General features: G+C 33.1%; 1 protein-coding gene across 1 annotated transcript in view; it reads left to right on the top strand.

Annotated features, from left to right (window-relative positions):
- Positions 1–18,845: 18,845 nt before the first annotated feature.
- Positions 18,846–21,107, top strand: part of LOC118181512 (nose resistant to fluoxetine protein 6-like) — a 59,499-nt gene continuing 57,237 nt past the window's right edge. Inside the window, exon 1 of the mRNA XM_035350671.2 lies at positions 18,846–19,003. The gene's annotated coding sequence lies outside the window, so the exon portion shown is untranslated. The remainder of the gene's footprint in view (positions 19,004–21,107) is intronic.

The raw sequence follows: 21,107 nt of genomic DNA, 5'->3' as shown, positions 1-21,107 counted from the left end.
TATGAATGTGGGGAGATTCAAACAGAATTTTTAATCCACCGAACGAATATATTATTAGGTTGTATTTTCCTTGAAAACTTAATTCTTCAACTCATTGGGTTGTACTTACCACCCGTCAGTGCATTTCTTCAGACTATGGTTCAACTATTCATAACATTCTCCTTTCTTCATTTGTCTTGTGTCTGAAACTGGCCTGATGACTACGATCTTGCAAATCTTAAAAACCTTGATTTCCTGGGATTATGATTAGGAAATGACATTGGTAGCTTTGTTTTGGTTCATTGGGTCATTTTTCTGGAAATGCTATTTTTTTTTTAAGAACTCGAATCCAATATGTGATATTTCACTCTCGGTCATTTGATCTGTGCTTCTGTTTGCTCTCTACTTTAAAAGAGTCTATTTTGAAAAGGTTGGAAAAGAGGAACCCTCATTTATTTTCATTACATTGGAGTGTATGTTGAAGTTCAAACTGTTCTAGAGGTATCGTGATCATGGTTGGCGCTTCGTGGCGAAGCTGTGCGCAATGCCGAGGTTGTGCGCGATGCGGAGTTTGTGAAATTCTTTGATTTTTAAGCGAAAATAAATCGCTGTGTACATGGAGAGAGCAAGAATATTATATCGTGCATTACGTGCAATGTATCATTTTTGTATTTTTAATTTCTGTTACTGTATTAACTGTGAATTGTATATTTAATCAACATTTTTGGGTTTTAAATTGGATTTCTCATTGTTGATAATATGTTGATAATATTTTTTACCATACGATAAATTTGATAATTTGACGGTCTTATAAGTCAAAAGTCGAGTCGCGAAAATTGCAAGCTTGTATTCGATAATTAACATTCTCATTATTAAAATGAATGAAATATAATGAAAAAGTTACTTATCGGGTGCAATTCCAATAGCAAACACTATGTACTAAATTAATTATATAGTGTTTGCTATTGTACTTGAACTTTATTTTATATTTTCTGTTTGAAACACTACTTACTATTATAAGATTTGTGGTTTTTATTTTCGTATATTATTCTCCTTATTGTGCGAAATTAGATATTTGCCAGTTATCATGGAATACTAATATGCACAAATACAAATTACATGGAATACTAATATGCACAAATACAAATTACATGGAATACTAATATGCACAAATACAAATTGCATGGAATACTAAATATGCACAAAGACAATATGATATTATTTAGGAATCTAGTAAATAGCGAAATGAAAGCCATGTATGATGCTCATTTTGCTGAAAAAAACTATTTTTCTTTTTTCATTAATGCATTCATTTCTTAAGAGGAATTTTATGTAGTAATAAAACTCATTTGTGAAAATGGTAGAATTAAAGATTCTACGATGTAAATTTAAATTAAAAAATTATTTATTATTTATATTAATTCAAAAGCTTTAAAAAAGTATTCAAGCTATCTGAAACATGAGTATGCAGGACTTGTAGTTGACCATTTTAATGAATGGTAGATTTGAATTATTCTACCATGTTAATTTAAAATAAACAGAGTGTTACAATTTTGTATTTAGATAGTTAATTTTAGTGATTTTAGTGGAATTATAATTAAAATTGTTGTATTTCCTCGTGCAATGTAGTACGAGACAAATTTTAAGAGAAAGCTATGCCGGAAATGTAAAAATGCAGAAGCACGTGTATTTAACATTGAATAAATGGATATATCGGTAATTTGTGTTGAAACTGAATAAATGTAAATGACCACTACGTTGGCTGTAACCGTAATTCCACACTCTTTTTGCTTTCCAGAAATCTCGGGAAGCAGAAACTGCTAGAAATATCTCGCGACCAGTTGAAATCTATAAAAGGCCAGAGAGAGAGAATGTTTTTAGACAATTGCTTAGTCATTGCTATTGCAAGTTGTAGTTTCGCGTGAACTGAGATAAATCGGATTAGCTTTCTTTTTAAATGTCCTATACACTGCGTTGTATTTAACATTTTTAGTAGTTTGAATTATAACTATTGATTATTACTGCGTGGTATTGTGAAAACTTGTATGAAAATCTCTGAAAAAAATTCAAGAGTTCTGATATATATATTTCTTTTGATAAGAATATATTTTATTAACCTATTATCGGATTTGTGCATTCATTATATTACGAGCCCATACGCACGTAACAAGATTATTATACTTATTTTCAGCAAAATCAAAGCTTAATTGTTAGAAATGTAAATTAAAAATAAAGAATTTAATATTAATAACTAATAAACATAATTCTAATAGACACAGATCACTGTTATTTTCAGTAAAAAATAATAAATAAACGTAGTTTAAATTCGAGAATACATTGTGACTTCACATGCTTAGTCCCACCGATTTATTGACGTTAGTTAGCTCGGCCTTCGCAATTTTGTTTATGCAACCTATACTGAGCTTTTACCTACGTACTGACTATAAATCAAAAGCTGAAGATTATTGTAAATATTGTAATAGAGTAAATAACTGCGAAAACTGTGTTTAGAAATTAAAAATTCATTGAAGCCTTTACTCCATGGAAAAAGAAGGTAGAAACATGTTGAATTATTATATAATACTCACTCATTACTTACCTTGGAGATAGAAGGTATTATAAACATATCACTTGTCCTTCAAAAAATTGAAAGATGCTGCCACACAAGTTTTAAAATTTTTGCTTTAACAAAGATAACTTTCTTTTCAATACAGAGTTCAAGAAGCTTATGATCTTCTTCTATAGATATATTCATATATATGGGCTCAAACAAGGAAGCAGGAAAATTATAAAGCCGCGAAATGGGAAACAAGGTTAATCAGAATATTTATTACCGTAATTACAGTGGTATGGTAAATTTTATTGTTAATTTTTATAGAAAACAAAACAATGAAGAGCGAAAGAAGGGAAGAGTCATAGATTGGCTATGTTATAGTACATTAAAGTATACAAAAATGCATGGAAATAGAAATATCAAAAGAATTATTCAAATTCTAAAATAATGCACAATAACAAAAAAAAAAAAAAAAAAAAAAAAAAAAAAAAAATCTGAAATGTTTCAGATTTTAAATTACGTCCAAAGGTGGCGTTTTTTAACATTTTGTGTGTTACCTTTCCTTATTAAATATCATGTTCCTCGCACTTAAACCATAAAATCCAGTGCAACAGCAATATCGCAAAATAGTTTTAAAACGAGCAGCATATATTTAGAATTTCCGATACAGAGACTCACGCGCTGGAGATAAAAATGTTTTTTCTGCACAACGTTGCCATTGCTCGCTTTGAAATCCTTGAGTTTGTTAATCAAAAATTCGTCAAAGTTTTAAAAAGTAGGAAATCGATCATAAAACAAATTTCAAATTTCAAATTTGGTCTTCCACATGCTCATATTCGTTGGAGGATTACGTTATTCAAAATTCGATGACTCTATGTACCGTTGTTTTATCACAATACGAGAAATATACATACATTTATGCAGATTTTTCATTATTTAATTTCTTCAAATATAATGCAGGACTCTAACATTTTGTGGCAACAGTTTGAAAAGTGAACCGACATTTATGAGTCCGACGCAAAATGCCAAAACGAAACTAATAGTCCTTCGGGATTCAAATCCCTTTGGACTAATAATATCTGCAAAAATAATTATAAAATATTTGAGAACATGAAAAACAAATGAACATATAAGAATGAAGGAAATGGAAATCGAAATGAGATTTGTTTAAACTAAACTCTCAATTGCTCACTCGTCTTCCGTTGAAAAGTTAATTCTCTCTCCTCTCTCCGTAGATTGCAGCTGGATCTTCGTGAGCACAGTTAAAATACTCATAAATGGTACTGCATGTAAGAATGCACATTTATCCGAAAATATTACTCTTACATCTAGAATGAAGCTGAAATCGTTTTCAATGTGAATTAAAGTAGCACAGTAAAAATTTACAATAAATAGCTGAAAACAGTTAAAAAATAATCTCTTTCTTCCTGGACTCACAGTCGCTTCCTGAACACGCGATTGATTTTTTAATACGTTTCTTTTGACTGCTGCAGTATGTTATATTTACAGGGTAGTTGATCAACTAGGGTAATAGCTTATCAATTATTCCAGCTATGTTGGCGTATTTGTCTGTTTCACAAAATGCATGCCTTCCGAAATCAGAGAGAAGAAAATTCAAGAAGTCTTGAGCCATGTACAGAGTATATCAGTACATGTGACATGCGACGGAGGACGTAGGCACCATCCCTCTGCCAATTGGTTAATTGGTGGTGTCCGCCGATAACATCGCGGCAAAAACATCGCGGACGAAAACGTCGCGGAGAAAACAAAGCAAGACGAAAACGTCGTGCTACAAAACATCGTGGGAAACATCGCAGTTCTAAAACATCGCGGTACAAAATATCGTCGTCGAAAATAAAGCGGTTCAAAAACTTTAATTGTAAATGGATATTCCCATAATAATTTGTGAGCGCAAGATGTAAAGAAGGATAATTTTTACTTTCACATTTTTTTATTAACTAATAAATGTTTTGCTGAAAACGTAAGAAGGAAACTTAAGCATAGAAAATTAAATGCAACTTATAGATTATACCTTTCCTGAAAATTACCAGTAAAAACATTATTAAAAATGGGCCTTTGTTAGTTAACTATGTCGTTTTAAAATTCTATTAAGTGCTATAAGTTGCATTAATTTTCTATGCTTAAGTTTCCTTTTTGTTTTCTCAGCAAAAATTTATTGATTAACGAAAAATATGAAAGTAAAAATTATCCTTCTTTCCATCTTGCGCTCACAAATCATTACGGGAATATCCATTTATAGTTATTAAAGCTGAAAAAGCATGTGTGCGATGTTATCGTCATGCGATGATTTGTAGATACTTTATTTTTTACCGCGATATTTTCGACGACGATGTTTTTAAACTGCGAAGTTTTTGAACCGCTTTATTTTCGACGACGATATTTTGTACCGCGATGTTTTAAACTGCGATGTTTTCTCTTTGCGATGTGTTCTCCCACGATGTTTTGTAGCACGACGTTTTCGTCTTGCGTTGTTTTCACCGCGACGTTTTCGTCTACGATGTTTTTGCCGCGATGTTTTCGGCTGTAACCTAATTGGTATAGCGCCTTTTCCTCCTTTATCTAGAGTTTGGCCAGAATAATTAGTTGCAATACAGGGCCAAACAAGGTCATAATGATACATTTAGATGCACATTTTACAGAGTTTGTGAACACAGATTACATTGAAAATTTAAGTACATTTGGTTATATTTTACATACATTATATACAAATTTAAGATATTTATGTCATATACACTGCTTTCGAATGCATTTACTCATTAGGTTCATTAAATGGTGCTATTTACATTTATATTGCATTTACCTTATGATACATTTACATTGCATTACCTTCACGTCTAAAAATAAACACTTATAGAGGGCACATGCTATGCACATTGTTTACTGATTGCCTATGTGCACCACCTTTACAGATTCATCACTTGTGTTGTTTACATTAATATTACTTTTGCGTTACACTGAATTTATGTTACTTTCATAATTAAGACACTTATAAGATATACACTGCTTTCGTATGCATTTATTAAATTCATAATGCTTATTATGTTCATTACTTATTAAGGTCATTATCCTATTTTACGCGTTACAGTACATTGCATGGTGCAGCTTGCATTTTATTATATTTACTTTATATTACCATCGTACTCATGGTAAATGCTGATACACTTAGTGTAGATTACGTGCAGTTATATTACAGGTAGAGTGAAAAATCTAAGGATGGCACAGGTCTGTGTTTAAGTCAGACAGTTTGTCCATCAGTTGTACTATCTTTTTAATTAGGTGCCGCTGTTTTATCGTGTACTTACAAAAGGTTTGACGGTTCGTCTGAGGTAGATTGATGTGCAGCCCTTCTGTAAGTGGGCAAGATGTAAGATGGTGCTTTGGTGAGCCATTTTCTCCGCACGCACATTGGCTTGTGTAGCTGATGCCGCATTTGTGGAAGTATTCCGGGAAAGGTCCGTGTCCGGATATAAATCTTACCAGCTGTGTGTTGGCAGTATTTCTGCTAGGATCCAGGTAGCTGATAAAGTAGTGCGTGCGTCTCCCGGTGGCGCTGGTGTCCCATTCACTTTGCCATAAACCGGTGGCCTTTAACGGAAGGTATATCAGTACAGGTGACAGGTGACAGCAGGACAGGGCACCCGGACGGCTTTCTATGACTACTCGGGTATTACCCTGGCCCTGCAACCGTCTAGAGACTTCACAGTTGTAAGACGCTTAACAGGTGTGTGCTCAATACATGCCACGTTACATCTACAGTATTATATGTGCACTGTCCATTACTGTGCTAATAGCCTTTAACGACACGTCGGCTCGTGGATAACTAAAAACAGTTACATTTCCATACTACGGATACACATACCATTGCTGTACTAGCTACTTTAGTAAGCTTTGAAAATCTTTATGCCAATTGTGTTTATTGCATGTGCCCTATTCCGGCCTGCAGAGGTCTATGCCCATTTTTTCTAGCTTGTCCATTATGCTTTTAAGCTTTTGCCGCGTGCCTCGATGTTTTACGAGAAGGCGTTTGAAAGGCAGAACATTGGTGGTTGGGAATTTGATGTGCCATTCTGCTGTTAAGGGGCACTCCGTGACATAATGGTCTGGTGAGCCCAAGTTGTCACAAACACACATATCCGTTGTTGCTAGACCCCTTTCTGCAAAGTACGTCGGAAAGGGGCCGTGGCCTGTTATATATCGCGTGAGGTAGGGCGCTGAGATGAGCCGGTCCACCTCTACCTTGGGCAGGAACTCATATGCTCTGCGGCCTTGCGGGATTCGGTCCCATTCATTCTGCCAGTTTCCAATGGCGGACTCCTCTATCTGCCTCTTTAAGCATGACCGGGGCAGGGGCACCTGAATCTGCTCCGTTTCCTCATTTTGGGCAGCCTCCTTGGCGTCTGCTGCTTCATTTCCCTGGATTCCGGCGTGCGCCTTCACCCAGGAAATTTGGATTCTCATTGACTTTTCTTGTAGACGGAGGACTTCTTGCAGTTGCGAGATTAGTGCGGAGCGCTGGAGAGGGTTGTTGATAGCATAAATGCTTGACAGGCTGTCAGTAAATATCGTAGCTCGACTCTGCCGTGTGTCAATTGCCCATTTCACTGCCTTTGTGAGGGCAGACGGCCCTTCCATTCCTTTGCTATGTTTCCATTTATATAGGCTATATAGGCACTGCCTACAGCGTTATCAATTTTTGACCCGTCTGTATAAAGCACAGCCCCTGGTCCGTCTAAGCGCGGGGTTAACGCTGGTGAGTGAAAAGTCCTTATGCCCAGTCCATATTCCGACGGATGTGTGCTTAGTTTGGACCTGCGTGTTTCGTAGACTTCTGGCAGATAGCATGTATTTCCATATGTGCATGGCTGTTGGAGTTGCGTCACCTTTGCAATTCAGGCTTCTTGCTGCGCTTTGATTGGGAGCGGCATAAGCCCTGCTAATACCGAAGCGGCCGCAGTCGACGTTGTCCTGTAGGTCTTCGTTATGGCCAGGACAAATGGTCGCTGTGCACTACTTAGCAATTTTGCCTTTCTGACTGTCATCGGGGCTGCCCAGATGGCTGCTCCGTAGGTTAGGACCCTCTCCGCGACAGTGGAGTAAAGCATCTTGTAGATATTGGGCCGAAGGCCCCAGTGCGGGCCTTGCATTTTTTGCAGATTGTTTGCGATTCGGCGAGCCTTTTCTCTTTGCGCTTTAAGGTGAGGCAGCCAGGTGAACTTTTCATCCAATATAATACCCAGGAGTTTTAGTTCTCTGACCCTTTTGATGGTCTTCCCATTAAGCTGGATGGTTGGGTTTCTTATTAAAGTTTGGCCTGGCTTATGATAAATTATATATTTCGATTTTGCCTCAGAAATTATTAGCTTTTTCTCCTGACATAGCCGAGAGAAGGTATCAATTACATCATTGCAGTTTTGCTGCAGTTCACCTCTACTCTTGCCGCCCACCACAAAGGTCGCGTCATCCGCTAAGGCTACTATCTGTGTATGGGACGGCCATTCGTATCGTAGGATGGAATCGAAAGTTGCGTTCCACATGTCTAGACCCGCGCACGATCCCTGTGGACAACCTTTTGTCTGGCTTCTGGTTATGACACCGCCAGTGTGTGTTACTATGAACTTTCTATTGGACAGGTATTGCTTGAAAACCTGCAAGAGGTTATCAGGGATCCTTGCTTGGTGCAGTGCCTCTAAAATTGAGGGCCACCCCAGAGAGTCAAATGCGCTTTGCAGGTCCAGACTTAGGACCGCTGCATGCTGTTTCTTTTCATGCAAGTGGTTTCTTTTCATGCAAGTGGTTATTTTTGATAGGGCAGCAATCGTTGAGCTTAGCTCTCTGAATCCATATTGAGCGTCAGAGATTGCCCCACTCTGCGTCATATGAAATTTAAGCAGCTGGACTAGGAGCTTCTCATAGAGTTTCCCTATTACCGGGAGAAGACAAATCGGCCTAAAAGAGGATGGGCTGTTTGGATCCTTCCCTTCTTTCTTAAAGAGTACAACCTGCCCCGTTTTGTAAGGTTCCGAAAAGCTTTGCAGTGCTAGCAGTTTGTTAAAATAACGCGTGAGAAAGCCGGATCTTGCTTTATGTATTGCTCTCAAGATTGGATAGTCTATTGAGTCCGGACCAGGGGCTTTACTTTTCGGGAGAATTTTGATCGTTGCTGAGACTTCCTTCTCCGTAAATGGCATATCATCTGGGACAGATGTGTGCAGCGTATAAGCCTGGTGGTCGGACGGATCTGTAATATCCTCTTCCGGAAGTACGGCGTCAAGAATTGTCCTGAGCGGGATTTCCGTTAAATGTCCAGCCTGCTGCCCTGCAAAGGCTCTTAGCTGCGGTGGTCTGTAAACTTTGTTCGAAGCTATCTTGTGGAGAGCACCATAGACTTCTACATTCTTAGTACAGAACTCCCTCCAGCTGGCAAGTTTTGCGGCTGTAATTGCCCTTTTGTACTGAGCTTGCTCTTTATTATAAAGAACACTAAGGGCTTGCCTCCTGTCTGGGTCTCTTTCGCTCTTCATCTTACGCCTAAGGTATATCAGTACAGCGGTGACAAACTTTCAGGAGAGATAGAGCACCTAGACAATGGGAAATCACACAGGAACACATGGTTGGAAACGTTTTCTTGGCGCAGTAGTGACGACACAAAAGTTAAGAAAGAAAGGACAAGAACAGGGTGAGAAAACATATCTACTGGTCAGAATACAACAAAAAGAAAAAAACATAAACAGGCAACGATCATCATCAAAGAAGGTGTTCGAAATTTCGACCCGGACCGTGATGCAGGAACCGTGCGTCATGCATCTTCCATTCGTGATGCAAATCTTCCATGCGCCAGAGAAGTGAAGCCCGTTGGTTTTGCTTGATTTCACGATTGTTGTTTGTTTTTGCTCTTATTTGTAGGTTTCTGCTGTACAAAACATGATAAAACATGTTGTGTCTCAATGTTTGTGTCCTTCCCTTTTTGCGAATTGTGTCGTCACTACCCCTCCAGGAAAGCGTTCCGACCATGCATTGCTAATGTGATTTCCCATCGTCTAGGTGTACTCTATCCTCCTGATAGTTTGTAACCGAATACACCCTGTATATATGTCCAACAAACGTTTAAATGGTGTAAGCACCGGTAATACACATAGCATTAATAATCACTAGCACTTAATAACTTAAGTCATTAAGAATGCCGAATCGTAGAGTCGAGACTTCGATGCCGAAGAGTAGAGATTCACGTCAGAAATGCATATTTTCTTGTTAAGCTATGCAGTCTTGTATAAGATAAAGAAACTTTAGTCGTCTCCATCTGAACTTTTTTTGCGACGTTGCTGTCATGAAATTCTTTTCTACGTGATGATCACATTGCGCAAATGGAATTTTATGCTTAGAAATAAGAGCAGCAGTTATTATTTCTGCATGTGCTATTTCTTCTTTATTAGCAGTTTTGATTTTTGTTAAGAATGTATATAACGTTGAACTTGTTTGAATCTTTATTTATGTTTAATTGTACTTTTGTGCGCTGCACATCGATTTATTGGCATTCTTTAATTTCATTGGACAGCATATGTAGTAAGAAGCATTTAGTAGCATATGTAGTAAGAAGCATCTTTTTCATTATTGTCTTTTTATAACCAATACTTTAATTCCGGATTTTCTAAACATTCATGTCTAAAATTTGGAGTATACCACCGTTCACTCTCTTTTCTTGTGGATAACAAATTTCAGACATCATGGATGTGGATATTTAGTAATTTCCTTATTTGAAAATGTTCTATGAAATACAAAATAAAGCACTAATAAAGCTCCAAGATGAAATTTTGGAATTGAATTCTATATAAGGTATTTACAGAACTGCGTTTCTAGGATTTTAAAGTAATCTAATATTTCTTGCCATTTAAGTTTTACGGTTATTTTTACAATCATAAAATTATTGATAGTCGAAATCATTTAGAATGAATCATTTTCCACCGCATTCTTCAATATGTTAATCATTTAATAAAAACCTTCAATTTTGTTAGTCGAAGTAAATATATTGCTATTTCTTACTTGAATTAGTATAGTTCTCTGAAAAATAGCGCAGCTTTGATAGCTAAAATTTATTTTTAAGAAAAGCAGCAAGACCAGACTTTTTTTCGTTTTAACATATAGTAATTTTGTTTTTGGATAACAATAATCTTAAACTTCAGCCTTTTTTACATTCATCTTATTTCTGCATGTTTTAATAAATCTTTGTAATCGGAGTCCATCGGAGTAAAAGTCTGAATCACTCTTCAAATTGATGCCACCAAATACTATCACCCTGCATTATATTTAAAGAAAATAAATAACGGAGAATTTGCATTATTATCTGTATGTTTTTCGCTTTAAGTTTCTTTGTGATTGAATAAAAGGGCTATTTATACCATTTTTCTGACTTTGCCTGGCTACTGGTTAAAGACAGGAGGATAATTTCTTAATTCCTCTACAGTCTTTCTTGAGCTCGTGAGTTTATGTTAGCCAAGAATACGAGACTCTATAACTATTCGGTTTTCCACTTCCTTTACCTTCAACACATGATATTTTCCCGATATCTTTCAATTCATATCTCCATCATAGTCACTCAGTAAACATAATACAAGAAAAGATTCAAATATTTAACAGCTTAGCTGCCTATCTTTAGATAAGCTGTTGTGTGATGCAAATTTACATAACCGTTTGATAACGAATGCTACAATGCAACGTTCGCAACATAACATCCTTCAGTTTCGGCCATGTTATTATCTTCGGACGTGAGCTACGATTTCTGTTTTAAATATTCGCACTGTAACAAAAATGAGAAAGAACTAGATCTAGTGTTAACTTATTACATGGTTTTTAAATTTGAATATTTGTGACCAAATTTTAAGTCGCTCCCTCATAAAAACAAGTAGCGAATTTGTGCTGCTCAATGACGAACAAAATCTGGGTTTGGGAATTATGTATTTTTTATGTATTGCTTGTGATGCTGAAAAATACAGCTGAGTCTGACTGAGCTGCTGCAATTATTTTTACTAGTTTTAGCTTCTGTTAAGAAAACTATATAATGAATCAGCTGTATATGATAAAATAGGCATTGAAGGTCGAGTAGTGCTACTATCTGATAATGTCTAACGAAGAGGCAATATAGGTTCTTCAAGATTAGGATTATGCTAAAAAAAGAACACACAGTTGAAAAAGCATTAAAATTAGGTATTAAACACAAAAATATATAATGATTCATTATTTGTTTTCTTACATCGACGCGTAATCAAATTAAGATTACTCTGCAAAGACAATTATCCTGTAAGCTAACTGAAATATATAGCAGTATGTTAAAGATACGTTGAATAATTAGCAAGTTTTTTATGGTTGTAAGAGTTTTTACGATACTAAAGCAGAAGAAATAAAACGAAACGAAATATGTAGTAAAGAAATTTAATGATATGGGTTTTGCGTTCACAAAAGCAATAAATTTCAAACAAAAGATATGATGTGTGAAGACTTAACACTTACTCACCATGAACAGTGAGTGATTAACGTGAATGACGTTTTTTCCTCATAAGTTGAGATTATTTTTATCGTGGCAAAGCACTCGAGGTCTATCTGCCTAGGGGTAGGACGATTTCGTGAAATCTCGTATTCACATTGCATATATGGAGAAAACCATTAAAGTGAATGGAAGTTCCTCCACCCGAATATTAAATAAGATCATGCGGAAACTCAGCATAATTAAATGCTACGACGTACGATCAGAAGCGTGAAAATTTCTAATAAGACACTAAAACTGAAAAAGGATTCTAGTACGTTACAATAAAAAGCTTACTGATTTCTAGAACTGTAACAATGTCTTTGCAACATATCAGTTAAATGAACAAACTAAAAATGGAGATGAATTTTAATAGAATGCACTCATAATGTTCAACGGAGGAATATTGTAGCTGCAAATATTAATTCAGTTCCTTCTGGTGTTGTAGATTATACGCAAACTAAGCAGAAATCATCAATGAAGTATTTTTGTGTCGGCTTCTTATTACACATATGGAAAAAATATATCCAGTGGATTTTTTCTCGGCGAATTCCTATTTTAGTATATGAACGATTTTAAGTCTTCTTCAATATTTCTCTTTTTCGTTCAATTGCCTGAAGGCGATTACAGAAAAATATACAGGAAACTGGAGTTACATTACTTAGCAAATTAGTGAAGGCTGAAATTTATTAATTTGATATGAATAATAAAACCGAGTTATTATTCATTATTTGTTGTATTTTTAAATTTTGATTGAAAGGAAAACATTTTTTTAAAATTTCAAAATGAGCTTTTAATAAACAACAGCTTTTATTTCAAAATTACGAAATAAAATTAAGAATTAAAATTGAGGACGCATTTCATATTGGAATTATAAGCACGGAATCCGATAATGAAGCATAACATGCATTATACCCAATTTTCTCACAAAACAATGATGCATCATTCACTAAAATCGCAAAGTAATCTAAAAAGAAAATATCATTTTAACGTTTTAATAACTTATTACACTTGAAATAAAAAAAAACAAATAAAAAATTAAATAAAAAATATCAAATTAAAATCAAATAAAAATGAAACACTCTATGCTTTTGGGATGATAACCACGAAAAATCCTTTCCACTGTGTTATTTCAGCATGTATTCAATAAATGATTTAGAGAAGATTTTCTTTTCTTTCTGCGCGTGAATAATTGCATCAGCTTAGAGTTTGCAAGATGGGCTTATCATTTTATACAAGAAAATATTTAGAGAAATTAGTGAAAAGCGTTTCTACAAGAATTTTCTTAAAATATTAAGTATAGTAGTATATAGCATTCACTTATATTATTTACACATATCGATTTATTGCACTTTAAACTTCATTAAAAAACTTTTTGCACTTTGAATTAATTTTTCTTGAAGTTATATAAAACAGCCATTAAATAAGAAGTACAGTAAGACCCCGCTTAACGCGGGGGATACGTTCCATCAAAGTAGAGCGTAATGCGAAACAGCGCTAAACGAGGCTATCTTAAATATTGGGTATATATCTATAAATATTGGGGTTAGGGGAAGATGGCTAGGAAATTGGTTAGGTATTAAATTTAAAAAGTATGTTTTTTTAATAAAAATAAAACCAAACATTTATTTCTTAAAGCCCAAATTAATACCACAGTATTATTATTTCTTGCAAAAATAAAAACAAAATATAAATAACAAAACGAATATTCTAAAAAAAAACAAATAAAATTCGAAGTCAGTCATATTTAGTTAGCCTTCCGCGTTTTCAGTGTTCTGCCTTTTTGTGACAAAAGCATCTAACGTTGTTTGCCTTTTTCTTTTGCGTTGTTCTCTTAAAAGTTCTTCATAAACGGATAGAGCATCTCTAACACCACGCCTTACTTTTGAGCTCCTGTCAAAATTCGGATCATTTTCAATGAATTGATCCCTTATTTCAGTTATGGTAGACAAACTCCTTTTTACAAACGCCATCGAAAGTTCTTTTTGCTCTTCTTCTGAATCACTGCTGTCAACATTTTTGTTTTCTTCTTGTTCAGTTAATTCCTTGAGCTCATCATTAGAAAGACTAGCCGCTGCTTCTTGAATTATTTCTTCGACATCTTCCACATTTACCCCTTCAAAATATGTCTGTACAATACCGCACCAAACAAGAAATACAAGTACACTCTTTCGGATATGTATTTGAAACCTATCGCTGCATAATATTTCGGGGAATCCCCGCATGCTGCGAGCGATTTCGTGGAATCCCCGGGTTGAAATAAAAGAGCGCTAAACCGAAACAGCGCTAAACGAAACAGCGTTAAGCGGGGTCTTACTGTATAGTGTTTCATACTGATGCAGAGTTAACAGCTTTTGGTTTTCAGAAAGAATCATAATGACACAAGTTTATTTAGTCTGATGGATTATAATTATACAAGTTTCTGTAGTCTGATGATATCACTCATCATAGAAAATACTAAAGCGTCTCTGATAAAACAAAATGGCTAATAGACACAGATGACGTAAGAGACTACCAAAGTACGTAATTTCTTTGGTAGGGTTCTGATGTGCCTTAGATGCTTGTGTTAAAACCGGCAGATCCCAGCCGACTGCTAGTGAATTGTCGCTTTCGTCTGAAGCAATGCTAAGTGTAAATGAGATGTTAATTTAAATACTCACAAGACGCTCTGCTACTTATGGGTATTTAAATAAACATGAGATAAAGTTAAATTCAAAAGTAGGAAGCTTAGTCTGAGACTATATACAAAAGTAGACTATATAAGCTGACTCAAGATGACTAATGACGAAGCTGGCAGTCATACCAAACTGCAACGCGAGATTGCCAAAAGCTCTTACTCTAAACATCCAAGCCCTCGGATTAAGTACAAACTAACTAATTTGAATTTGATGAGAATTACGGAGAGAAGAAGTTAAAGTAAAGTTCAGATCATAATAACAGTATAATTAACATAAAATTCTACATGTTCCTTTTGAATATATTAAAAAAAAAAAAGAAACGTAAAACTTTTATCGATCAAAGAATATACTGCTGCATGCGTACGGTTTCGTAATAAACTGAATGCACAAGTCCGATGAAAAATGAATAAAATTTATTCTTATCACAATAAATAAAACAAAATGCTGAAATTTCCTCAGAGATATTTGTACAATATCGCAATATCTCGCAGTAGTTATATATTAAACTACTAAAACGTTTAATAGAACTCAATTAAAAAAACACAGACAAATGTAGAGAAATCTAATCCGATCTCGCCGCGAATTCGTTACAGTAAACAACAACAGTTTTCTAAACAACTCAATTGAGATGTTTCCCTCCAGCTTTTATAAGCTTTTTAATCTTGCACGAGAATATTCTGGTGTTTTCTCGATTTTTCGGGATAGCAAAAGAGTACAATTACGAGATATTTATTTATTAAAATGTTAAATGCGCTTGCTCATGTATTTTAATTTTTTCGCTTTAGCTTTCTCTTCAATTAAGCCTCATGCTGCTTTGCACGTGAACATAAGACAATTTTAATTACAAATTCTACTAAAAGTAGCTAAATAGATACAAAACCGTAACATTATTATTGGAGCTTTTTTACGTAAATAGAAACTGACTATTGTTTAAATATTTTTCAATTAACAAGTGAATTTTATTTTCAGTTAACAAGCTACAATTAACAATTAACAATTACATGTGCAGGCATACTAACTGAGAGAGTAAGGGGAGGACTGACAGTTGCCATGTCTTTTAAAATTCAAAATAGCTTACCTACAGTAAGTTTCAGAAAAAAGACTATGAACTTCTTTTGAGGGCATGCATCCTACGATGTTTTATAGCGGTATCAAGAGAAGGGCCTGCCTCTAATATCTAAACTAGTATTTCGGTTATTACTTGCTTTCTGGACAAATGTGTAAGACGTTTTTATGGCGTTGCACGGTGAGATAACTTCAGGAGTCAACCGATTTTCATGAAGGGTCAGGGGGTACTTTGTTTCTTAATAGAAGCAAGATTAAAAACAGGTCATTTACATATTTGCAGGACAATATTAAAGCTAATTATTTTATCCCATAATATAGGAAATATCTTGAATATAAAGATAAAAGATTTATGTCTGGTCAAAGAAAAATGAATATTAATAGAGTTGATTCCTGAAATTCCTTATATATATATATGACATAAATGCATATATTTAAATTCATACAATATGGTGGCGAAATAGCTACAGATATTTAAGGTTAAACATTTAAAAACTATGAGAATTTTGACACAGGTTCCCCCCCTTCACTACCTGTTCCTAATGCTACTACTTCAAAATTCATGCATAATTAATTTAGTTATGTTAAAAGATGTTCACAAATGGTGGAGACATTTCTAATAGTTTCTAAAAACTGATAATAAATATCAAGATATCAAAACTATACAATATTATTTGAAATTAAAATTTGTCAACTTTTTATATTATGATAGACGGGACAAAATTATATGATCGGTGAGCTGATGCACATGAAGTAAAGTACGCTAGGCTCCACTTAATTATGATCACATTTTTCACGACTGTTTTGATAACAATAACCAAAAGATAACATTAGACAATGAGAGAAAAACGCCCTTTAAAATAGAATAGAATTTAACTAATGTAGTATAAATATAATTAGAAACATATATATAGTAGTTATTCGCATATATTAGGAAAAGCCAAAAATGTGTTTATGAACTGTTCATGATGTCTTTAATGCAAAAGTTTATTTATAAATGTTTCATAACATTTTTGGAAATTATTTGACAGATGCTGAACCTCTAATCTTGATATTTAAACGGCATCCATCGTTGAAAGAATATGCCAGTGTAAAATTTGGGCAAGAAAAGAAACCTGAGGGTGAGTTCTCGTGGTTTTTTTTAAGGTAAAAAGAAAAAGCAGAAAAAAATTTTGAAAAATTTTATTTTGTCATTTGACGACAGTTGAAACAATTTATTCCGTAATATTATGGAATAACACAATTTATTCCATAATAATGTTATCATAGCAATCTAATTTTTATCACAATAAGCGACGTATTTACCATGCTTTCTTATACAAAAGGGGCGTGACTTCGGCAATTCGATAACAATATCCTAATGATAATATTAATCGCGATCACATTAAGTGACATCTACTATAGTTCCATTTAAATCTAGTATATCTAGTATGTACTTTTTCCCCTTGTGAGATTGCATAAATTATCTTATTTCTGTTCCACACTTACTGCTGAGGAATTAAAAACCAGAAACATAGAAGGTATTACCAGGCTAACAAAGTTAATACTGATCACATTTATATAACATTAAGTCTACTCACGCGCGAAAATATATGGAGTCACGTGTGATTTTCCCAGATGGAATAAAAAAATTACAGTCTTAGAAAACTTTAATATGATAAAATAGGTAAATAGGAAATAAATGGGATAGCAATAATTATATTATTAACGGCTTAAAGGAAATAAGTAATTTTTTGCAACTGTGCATTTACTGAATTTCAAAACTAGACACTGTTTTTTTTATTTTATTAGAATGGTTTGTTACTTTTGAAGAATAATTTATTATTTAACTAACTCTCAATTTCAAATTAAATGAGTTTCAACATTCGATTTAATATAATATTGACGCCAGTTATTGCAGCTTGCAGCCCGTTTTTGGATATTGGTTCAGAACATTTTCTTCAGTTTATTACATTATATATATATATACAAATATATATATATACAAATTATATATATATATATATATATATATATATACAAATATATATATATACAAATTATATATATATATATATATATATATATATCAAATGTTGTATGATCTTAAATTCACTTAGTGTGAAATCGAGTTATTCTTCTACTTGCGCAATTGCTGCAAAGTAAGTTAATAATAATTTATTTACTAAATAATATTGATTATATTATCTCCTAAGATTAATTATAGTAGAATATATATATAATTCAAAACTATTTGCCTTAACGCTTTGCACAGTAAGTTATCGAGACCTAGTGCCATCAGTTTTCTACCTCCTCTATACCTGTGATTTATTAACAATAAAGTAGCATTTATTCAGAACTACGTCATCGAGTTATATAAATTGAAAAATGTTAAAAATTAAATAATGTCAGTTTGTGTTTGCCCATGTGAAGCTTCTGAGAATAAAAATAACAACAACAAAAATTCCTATGAAGTACCTGCCAAATATAATTCTAAATGTTCAATTTTATTGCATTTACAAAAGTTTTTATTATTGTATAAATAAACACAGTTAAAAACATTAAAGGCTTGGAAAATTAAGAATGAAGGAAATTGATAAACCACAGAAAAAATTACGATAACTTTAATTATTAAGTGCAATAATATTTTCATAACAATTAAATGAAATGAAGTAAAGAATAATAGCAGTTCTCTTGCTCAAATAACATAGCAAATGAATATGAAAACGAAATTAATTAATTATTCCAAATAGTACCTATTATCCCTTTCAAATGCAGCTTTCTTTCTTTTCGATTGAATGATGTTAAGCTTTTCATTTAATGAATTTACTCTTTACATGGCGTCATTGACAAATACCTGCTTCGAAAACTGAAAAACCTCTTTTTTTATGCTCCTTTTTTGTATAGTCTTTTCGTATTTTTTTTTTAATATGGATCAACATTTTCGACATAGACCTTGCGAAAAGCCCAACGCGTCAGATTCGACGTCATACTAGGCCTGGCTCATCCCCCTTTTCTTCCGGTTTCGCAGGAAAGCTGAAATGCCTTTGGGCGCTATATTTTGTTTATAACTTTCTCACTCGTTTTCTATAACCACAAAACTCATCTTTCACTATCGTTATACTTTGATCGCGGTTACCAGCAGAGAGTTAACATCCACTTGCTGTACTTGTAGATTTAAAAGGATTTCTACCTCTGGATAATAAAAATTAGGTAAGTCACCATATCATTTTAGTCCTCTAAAGTAGATGAGCTTGTGATGTATCGTTAATTAAAATATCTCTTTATCTAATTAGTAAATAAGTAAACCGTTATTTGGGAATTTAGCGTGATGTTTAGAGACGCATTGCTGAATGTTTGTGAAACATATTTTCTATTTCTAAATAAAAATATAAAATGCATTTTATTTCGTATTTGATCCCCAAAATTTCATTATTTGAATTTGGTTTTTACATAAAAGAATTAGTTGAAAATTAAATATGCCGGTTGCATTGATTTTTAAAATATGAAGTTTTATAAGCGTTGTTTTACTCCAGTACTTTTCCTCTAGAAAATTTAATGAAATTGTTAAAGAGTAACAAATTTGTTTTTAGTTATTTATTTTGTTTATTTTTAAATCCCTTCACCTCGTTCTTAAAATAATAAAACTTCCTTGTTTGTATTTAACATACAACTGAAATTTCTTGCTTGTATTTAAAAAATAGTCAAAATTTCTTAAATAAATTTTTGTTTGTATTTAACAAACGGCTGAAATTCCTGAATGGGGATTTCATGTTTGTGTTTAAGAATTATTATTATTACTATTATTAGAAAACTATTATTGATTTTAAAATGTACTAAATAATTTTTCTGTATTTTTCCATCATATTTATTTTATGTGATTTCTTCCTTACTGTATGCTTAGATCAATAAACAGTAAATTATCGATTTTTATTAAAATATTTTTGTAATCAATGAGATCTTGATTATTCCGATTAATTGTCGGTGCATATTTCTCTATCGACCCCTTGAAAATCATCGATACCCTTTAAAATTTCATCGAATCTCAGGAGGTCAATATCTACTCCGTTTGGAACCTCTGTTGCAAAATAACCGAGTTAAGTTTTAGACATTTATCAGTTCAGAGAAAAGAATTTCGAAAAATTTTACTTCTTTAAAATGAATCTTTATCCCTATTTTGCTAGATTCTATCGAAATAGATACAGCCTTCAACCTCCCCCAATTTATTAACTCATCTAAGATGATCAAAAATAATCTAAGATGATTATTATGATGATCTAATCTAAGATTCATCAAAGATGATCCGATCTAAGATAATTATTAAGAATATATAATCTAAGATTCATCTATGATGATCTAATTTTAAAATTTGCTTTTTGTTTAAAATTAGTAAAAAGCAACCTTAGTTTGCCGTGTACTTAGTTTACCTTAGTTTGCCGTGAATAAAATTTTATCGATTTTGAGGGTAATCAGATATAGATCCGTCTTCTTCAGGAGGGAAGGGAGAATGGTAAATTTCTACCGAAGAAAAAGGACCTGTGCCTGATTGCCTTAAATTAGTAGAGTTTTATTCTAAATATATTTCTAAAATAGGCTGCTTTTTGTTTAATTTGAAGTTTTACACTAGTATGTTTCTTTTTTATTTAACTTTTTCTTATATCTAAATTATCAATACAAAAATAAGTTAGAAAATTTTGAAAAACATGAAATACTTTTTAATTTAGTAATCGATCTGCGTTTTAATCTTAATTATTGCTGTAACTCCAATCGTTAGGTAGAAATTTATTCAATTTTAATTCTTGAATTATGCCTTAAATTATTCTCAAACGTATGTGAGACGTTATTTATATCACTCATATTTGATCACTATCTATTACTAGTTAAAATTTATAAATTTTGTAGAAACTTAAGATTTGAATTAAAAGTGCAAATTCCAAATATTATGGAGGAAAAAAAAAGAAAAATGACTTTAAAAGATACTATATTACTTAGAAAGATACATAGTATTAAAAACACTGATTTATGGGACGTGGAAACAAGAAATCAGAATAAAAGATGTACTAGTAAACTAGTTTTACCATTTTATTAATCACTCATTTTCTAAAACCTTCAGCAAACTCTTATTTTTAATAAGTACATTAGATTTATAACCATGATATCATAACATTAAGAAGATATATGATTATACTGAAATATTAATAAAATGTTATCATCACATCGTTATAATCAAATTGTAAAGCTCTCTTAAATGTAGGTTTGTTTGACCGAAATTTCGCTTGCTTAAAAAATCAATAAATCCAATAACATGCACCTAGTT

This window comes from Stegodyphus dumicola, chromosome 9 (assembly GCF_044657685.1).
Source record: "Stegodyphus dumicola isolate Sdum_Otavi_A_Nest chromosome 9, ASM4465768v1".
NCBI lineage: Eukaryota > Metazoa > Arthropoda > Arachnida > Araneae > Eresidae > Stegodyphus > Stegodyphus dumicola.
Note: the sequence above shows the minus strand (reverse complement) of the source record. Positions and strands in the feature narration are given on the sequence as shown.